Source organism: Glycine soja, chromosome 3 (assembly GCF_004193775.1).
Source record: "Glycine soja cultivar W05 chromosome 3, ASM419377v2, whole genome shotgun sequence".
NCBI classification, from domain to species: Eukaryota; Viridiplantae; Streptophyta; class Magnoliopsida; order Fabales; family Fabaceae; genus Glycine; species Glycine soja.
The window spans coordinates 32639995-32648059 of record NC_041004.1 but is presented as its reverse complement, the minus strand read 5'-3'; the positions used below and the strand labels follow the sequence as shown (position 1 = coordinate 32648059).

At 35.0% G+C, this 8065-nt stretch overlaps 1 long non-coding RNA gene across 1 annotated transcript; it reads right to left on the bottom strand.

The window, feature by feature from the left end:
- Window positions 1-1061: 1061 nt before the first annotated feature.
- On the bottom strand, window positions 1062-5482 carry LOC114406483. Its single transcript, XR_003665440.1, has 2 exons — window positions 1376-5482; window positions 1062-1271 (listed from the first exon to the last, which is right to left on the bottom strand). It is a non-coding gene; the product is annotated as an uncharacterized LOC114406483 (long non-coding RNA).
- Window positions 5483-8065: the final 2583 nt, after the last annotated feature.

Below are 8065 nucleotides of genomic sequence, written 5' to 3'. Positions count from 1 at the left end.
CATGCAAAACGGCGTCCCTTGTGTTGCTGACCCATGGTACCAATACTTATCGGACAACGATTTAATGTCCGGAGATGAGGTTGTCTTCTACTACAGATTCAACCAACATGAATGAGAGGTACTGTTTAGGAAGCAACTAATATGGGATGACGTCGACTCTAACTGAAGTTTGTTATATTAGTTTTCTTTTCCTTATTTTACTTATTATATTACTGTTGTTATTTAACTACCTTCGGGTAACAAACAATTTGTCTTTCGGTTTTTATTTGTTACTCCAGTTATATTAGTTATTGCATTACCATATCATTTGTATTCCTGCATTACCATATCATTTTTACTCATAAATTCATTATAGGTTAATGACAATTGCATATTCCGAATTTTCATGTATGGAACACCTTCTCCTTTACCTATTACCGGACACTGGGAGAATCGTAGTCCACACCCAGTCATATTTGTTTTTATTTTTCATTAAGGTTTATATTCTCTGTCGGTTTTTCCTTAAAGCCATTAAAATTATTTACTTTTTTAATTCAATTGTTATATAAATAGTATTTTTATTCATAGTTTTTTTTATTCTTCAATTCTTAATGTTTATTTTAGTTAATATTACACTTTTTTTAAAATTTCTGCAAATGTTCGCTTTTCTCTGAAAACGTAACATCTTATTATGTTCCTAAAAAACCATCTTATCATTTTATTTTTAAACACATAAACTATGTGTACTGACAAATATTAACAAATAAACACTCCTATATTTAATTATGATGTTCGACATTTACCATTTTTCCAGTGTTTGAAGTTTATAATTTATTCACCTACATGTACCGACGATCACAATTGGTAATAGATGTGTTGTGGCCTTAAGTTCACGTCACCAACAATAATAGAAAAAAATTGCTGGTAATATATGTCTTCGTACCCTTAAATTGACGTCACCAATAATATTCAAAAAATTCCTTCTAATATATGTCTTGTACCCTTCAAAAGACGTCGTGAATAATAATAAAAAATTTGGTGTACAATGCAAAAACTATAAACGAAATCTGTCATAAACATAATTTGGTTACCAAGTGGATCAATGATGACGCTTATTTAATAAATCAAATTATAATCCACACTTCGTTCACCAACTTTCACAAAAATAAAAACGAACCACCAACTATAACCGGCTCTTTCAGTAAAAAAATGGATGACATACAACGTCATGCGGTATCAACATTCAATATAATTGGTTAATGCTTGCACAAGTTACTTTCAAGTCGATAATCCTGCAAAACAAAATCCACCACCATGTATTACAACAACAACGTTAGGCCATTTATATGACAATACTACATACAATTATAAACTGATGCAAACATGAACTCATTACCGATCAACTTCTGCAACACAACATAAATATAATTAGGGACCGAGACGGCTACTACCAGCAACAAATGTTTGCGGCTGCTGCATGAACTCCAACATTAACAAAAAAAACAAATTCTAATCATTAACTGCATAACATAAAAATTGAAAAACAAATTGTGCCAAACAACTGCTTCATTACCACTTCATTGTTATTTTCATGTGTAGGTTGCAACATACTGTTAGTTTGTTCACTGGATGAAGCACCAAAAGAAGCATTTCCATTTCGAGTATGGTTGGTGCAAGAACGCTTATTGTGGCCAATTAAACCACATTGCCCACACTTTTGGATTCTCCTTTGTCTGCTAGAGTCATCCATTCTGACCTGTCCGCATCCTTTACTTCGAACCACAACAGGGTCTAAAATACCATCAAAATCATCACCATGTTGTTGTTGCTCATCATTATCATCAACACAATGTTCGCTGTTTCACTTCGACTTAAGCCTTCTAGCCTCATTGGATAGGAAATGCAACATTTTGTCATACTCCTCTTCATCACGGTATGCAGCTACGCAAAATTGTCTAGAAACTTCAACCAAAGTGGCATACCTGGCCATCAATTGGGAATCCCAATAGATTGCCGAATCGGGATATTTGTCTTTGATATTTTCTGTCGCAACTTTGGACCACCTATTCAAAACCAAACTACTTGGCAACTCCATAAAATTTAAAGAAACCAACACAGCCAATATGTGATCGCAAGGAAGACCAATGGAATGCATTCTCATACAACTACATGTAAAGTCAACCATCGATGGGCAATACGACACACGCCAAACACTTCCACTACAGTACTTCACAACCCAATAAACTGAAAACGTCACCATCTCTTTACAATTAATGACTCTTAGCTTAATAGTCCTAGATAGATACGACTAAAAAAGTTTAAACATCTCCTTAGTAAGCAAATCATCACCAGACTGCTCAAGAGATCGAAGATTTGTTTGCAAAACTTCATTCCCGTATGTTGACGAATAATCTGCCACAACCACTCTATATCGAAAATATGGCAGGCACCTTTGAAATTGTTCTACAAAATCGGTTAAATTAGTGCATGAATGAACATATTTTGCAACATGTGCATGGAAGGCTTCACAATGAGATGTTATCCGTATGCCCGCAAAAAAATAACCCCTCAAATGGGCGGGAGACCACTTCATCCTTTTTTCATACAGTTCAGCAATCCAAGTATTGTCTTCCAATTCAAACGTAGCAACCATCTTATTCCACTTTTCTTCGAATTCGACCACTTCAAAATCACCAAGCATTAGGTTCTTCAACCATTTCAAAACTTGTTTATCTCGAACATGGCTCAATGCATTACGCAATAAGTGCCATGCACACAATCTGTGAAAAACACCTGGCATGACTCTTCTTATAGCATTTCTCATAGCCAAATCACCATCAGCTATTATTGAACAGGGATCTTTTCCTTTAATTGCTACCAACAATTGTTCTAACAACCAAACATATGTTTCTTCCGTCTCATCAGTGACAATAGCAGGAGCAAAAACTATTGTCTGATTATGGTGGTTCACACCAGAGAAAACAACAAAAGGGCACAAATACTTATTTTTCTTATAAGTGGCATCAAATGCCAGAACGTCACCAAATACCTCATAAAGCAATTGGCTCTCAGTATCACACCAAAACAACCGTTGTAGTCTTTGACCCTCCATCCACGGTGTAGGAAACATACATCATTGGATCTTTCTTGCGTAAATCATATAAATATTTCAATGCACCCCTTGCATCTGAAGTATGTTGCTTCCTCATGCGCCCTACTTCATTGTACATATTTTTCCTGATAAACCCGACCTTGTCGTATCCACCACATTGATTGGTAAATGTTGCATACATGTGCGGAGGTCTAATGCCAACTTTTCTATAGTTTTCAACTTGCATAATATCAGATGCGGACATCTTCCTATGTCCTGGCAACAAGCATGACAATTCTAGGTCCAATAATAAATGATTGTGGTCAAAATTCCAACATGTCACATATCATCGTCCCGTACGAAAATGCACATGAACACGAAACATTGCTTCACAACCACACCTGCTTTCTTTTTTTTCTCGTTGTATCCTTCTATCTGATGTTGAAACTCTCCTATAACCAGCATATGAACAAACAAATGTTTGTTGCAGTGTTTCCATACATGTGTTTCTAACAATATGACTCTTCCTTACAGAAAAACCACTAATTTTAGCATACCAACAATAGAACTCATACGCTAACTCCAAATCACCAAAATTCAACCTGGGGACAACATCATCGCTAATTTGTTCCATGTCAAATTGTCTAATATCTACCATACTATCAATACTTATACATTCCTCTTTCAACAAACCTGGAATCCAAAAATCATCTTAACCTCCATCATCGTCATTCTGTACCTTCGAATCCACCTCCTCCTCATCTTCTAGTCCGACGTCATGTTGGTTGTCTTCATCATTTTCATACACTTCAGTAACATCATTGTCACCATCACCATTCACGAAGCTAGAAAAATTTTGACTACTTTCCAACTCTGACATTATATCATCCAAATCCTACACCCGAACACATTTTAAAATATATCAAATACATACATCACCTACTTCATGCATTTCAAACACCGTAATTTCTCTATCATTAACACGTCTTTGTTCAACTACACTACATAATGCACTTAACATCACATTGACTGGACTACGAACCTGGCACACAAATGCCACAGTAACGAAACATGTATTTTCTTATTCTATGGCTATAATCACACAGATCCTCTGTTATGATCTTTATCTTTAATATTTTCCACATCATGTTTAGGCATGTAAAACTCAAAAAATAACATCATCAAACCTTACACATCTTCTACCAAAACATAATATCAAAGAAATGTTATTTTTGTTTCTTCATTTCCTTCAAAGGGTCAACTTTGTTATTAGACAACCAACGAAGGGTCAACTTTGTCACAGTCAATTTAATATTTCATTTTTCTTATGGATGTACACTTATACTTGACCACTTCAGCCTTCTTCTTTGGATGTCATTCTAAACATAATTCTACTTTCAGCAAATACCTAATTTACTCTTTCAAGGTGTCATATACTTACGACAATCCGGACCTTGCAAACTACCACATATACTGCAATACAACTGGTCACACAAAAACAATGCATGTTCAAAACTACAACACTTAACAACAAGACAACACACAACATATTACAACATTCAGGCAACACAATTTGCAAAACGAACATCATTCAAAAAACCATAATAACAACCACTTCAATTTAAGGGACAACTCAACCAAACTAAAACCGTAACAACAAAAATCGACCGAGGTCTGCGACAATACCGTCGCAAACCAAGTCCGAAACAAACAAAAACTAACATGCAAAATGAAAACTATAATCGCCTAAGCCATACTTTTCTCCAGCTTATTGATGTCGTAGGACGAAGGGCTGAACGTTCGTTGCGGATCTGCCCCTGAACCTCCACCAACCTGGCCTTTCTTTCATCCTCCGTTCGAATCCTACTCAACGCTGTGCTTTGATCGTTTTACCACGACAAAGACAATGCTCTACTGCTTTACTCAATCGTACTGAAGGGAAACAACCTCTGCTTCAATCCCAACCTCTGTCAGGGTATGTTGGGCTAACCTTCAATGGCGAAACAGGGAAACCTCACACACAACTCCACGGCTCCTCAACTTCAATCGCAGCAATCGCTAAATCGCGAGCTATGGTACTGTATGCTGGAAAAAGCACAACAGAACTCCAGGGCTCCATAGCTTCAATCGCGACTCGGGGAAAGCAGACACACAACTCGAGGCATCCATTTACTACTGGTAGCCACTAACACATTGAGATCGTTGGATTTCTTATTAACTAATCGGACGGTTCAAATTGCTTATTTTTTTAATTGTCCAAACTTTCGTAGGGTGTGAAAGTAGTTTCACTTTCACACCCTAGACATTGTCCACCATCAAAGCATGAACCTTTTTCCCCCAACAAGAACAACAATTAATAAATTAATAAAAGGGGTGCAGCATATGATGTTAATTCAAAGAGAGGAATTAAAATCAAACCTTCAAGAATTGCGATACCCCAAATTCCGTCGCAATCGCCATATCCTCGATCAAGTGGGAAAGATCTAAAAGAAGAAAAAAATATTCACTACGCACAATCAGAAATGTGTGAATCAGGTAGAAGAAGTAGAATCAAAGACGTAGACGCGGCTGCCGGAGTTGCCAGCGAAGGAGGTGGATTGTTCGTTGCCGACCTTGCGGTGCGTGAGGGCGTAGTCCTCCATGGACTCGCTGGAGGAGGCGGAAGGCATGGCGTAGAGCACGAGCGTGACGAAGAGGAGCGGCACTGCCACCATCAGAAATGCTCCCCGGAGGTGGTAGATCTTGTCGGTGAGAGAATCCGGCGTTGGCAGCAGGAGCCGACCGGAGCGTTTCAGCATTTTGGTGGTTTCGAGATCCAGCTCAGCGGTGGCGAGGAGTTTGGCGGAGGAAGGGATTTTGAGGAAAGCTTAAAGGAAGAAGGTTTTAGGCTTGAGGTAAAATAAAAATTATCACTTAAGCTTCAAATCGTGCACCAAAATATTATCCACTTAAAGTACATCACGTCTGAAGCACTAAAATCAAAATTTGAGAAAAATAAGAAAATCAAATTTATAATTTAATCATTTTTTTTTTAAATTAAATCCCTCGTCAATCACTAATATACCATAGTTATTTTATTATGAAATTTATTTCTTATCCTAAATTTAACTATTTCATAAATTTGCGTGTGGATAAAATTCATTCATAATCTAGTGTTATAATTTTGAGTAAAACAAATGAAAATTTTTAAAATTTAATATGAAATTAAATCAACTTTTTGTTGAAAAACCCTCCAAATTTTGATGGAGAGCTATGATTTTATAATTTCAATGCATGGAAAAAGGAAGAACTTTTCAAAGTCATGAAATTCATTATTTAATCTCTGACACTTCCATACAACTTATCAAAATAAATTAATTTGAAATTTCAAGAATACAAAAATTAATTAACATCCATCAACCATTCTTGAAAGAATTCATACTCCTCCCTATAGACATGAAAAACAAATTTGAGCACATGTATTCATGTGATTCTAATCCAAGTTTGATAGAAAAAACTCATTTTGATTAGGTTGAGTTAAAAAAAATTCCACTTTGTAATTAATAACTTGGTATATGGTATTTAAAATTATAAGTGAATAATTTTTTTTTATAAAAAAAGTAAGTGGGTTCCTTAATCTCTTCAACATGAATGAGATTGAGTTTAAATTTTTAATATCTACCTTCTTAAACTCATCCCACCTTTGGTAAGGGCGGGATAGGAATTAGGAGAGTAATGAAACCAACCCTAATGAGCCTCATTATCATCCTTACTCTCTCTCTCTCTCTCAGACGCGCACGCACACACAGTGTGTGTGTGTGTGTGTGTGTGTATATATATATATATATAATGAGGGATCAAATTACATTAGTGTAACATAAATAACTATTACACCATTTTATAACTTGATATAGAATGCGATTTTTATCAATCCAACCATTGAATTATATCTAAATATTACCAAAATTGTTTGTATGGAATTTTGTCAAAATTGAATAATAATAAGAAAATAATCAAACCATTCATATTTTAGTATATTTTGAAAAGTTAATATTATGTTAATTTTAATTTGTATGAATGAGGTAGCAAATAATTTTAGATTAATATGAAATTTTGTATATATAATCTAAGTGAAAGAAAATTTTAATCCAACGGTAGATTTTAAGAAAATGTTATTCAATTGAAAATTATTAAATAGTGTAATAGTTGGTCAAAGTTACACCGATATAATTTGATTCTGGGTTCTCTCTCTCTCTCTCTCTCTCTCTCTCTCTCTCTCTCTCTCTCTATATATATATATATATATATATATATTGTTGAGAAATACCAAGAATAAATTTCCTTCTCTATGTGATTAATATGGACAATAAGAAAAATAAATTAAGAGAGTGAGACAAAAAGAATAACACCAAGAAATTTTTCACGAGGAAAACCCCTTCAATTTGAAAGGGAAAAACCACGGGACCAAGTCTAAAAATATATCTCCACTATGAAGTAAGATCACAATGATCTCAATCTCACTCAATAGGATGATTTACAATATTTCTCAAACACTTATCAAGTATGGTGAACATAAAACTCTCTTTCTTGAAGAGGATTACAAAAAACCCTCTCATTCTATCACTCTTGAAAGATCTCACTTGCTTGCTTGCAACAACTCCTCACAAGCCCTCATTTATATAGTGGAGAGATATGATTTCTCCCAAGAGTAATAAATGGATATAAATTAATTTTCATATTTTCAAGAATCCTTGAAAATGTTGTCTTCATTTTTCTAAGATGAATGTGATATCATCAAGAGTCAAAGATGAAATTCCAAAACCTTGGAATCTCTACCTTTTATTTTCCATACACTTGATGTTATCAAAATTTATTGAATGTGGTGCTCCATAATTATAGAGGGATTTCCAATACACACACTCCACTTCAAGATAGACTTGTATTTTTACCATATTTGACAAAGAGTTAGTTTTTTTGAACTAGGTCTCATGTTTTTTGTAGCATCCCTAATTTTCA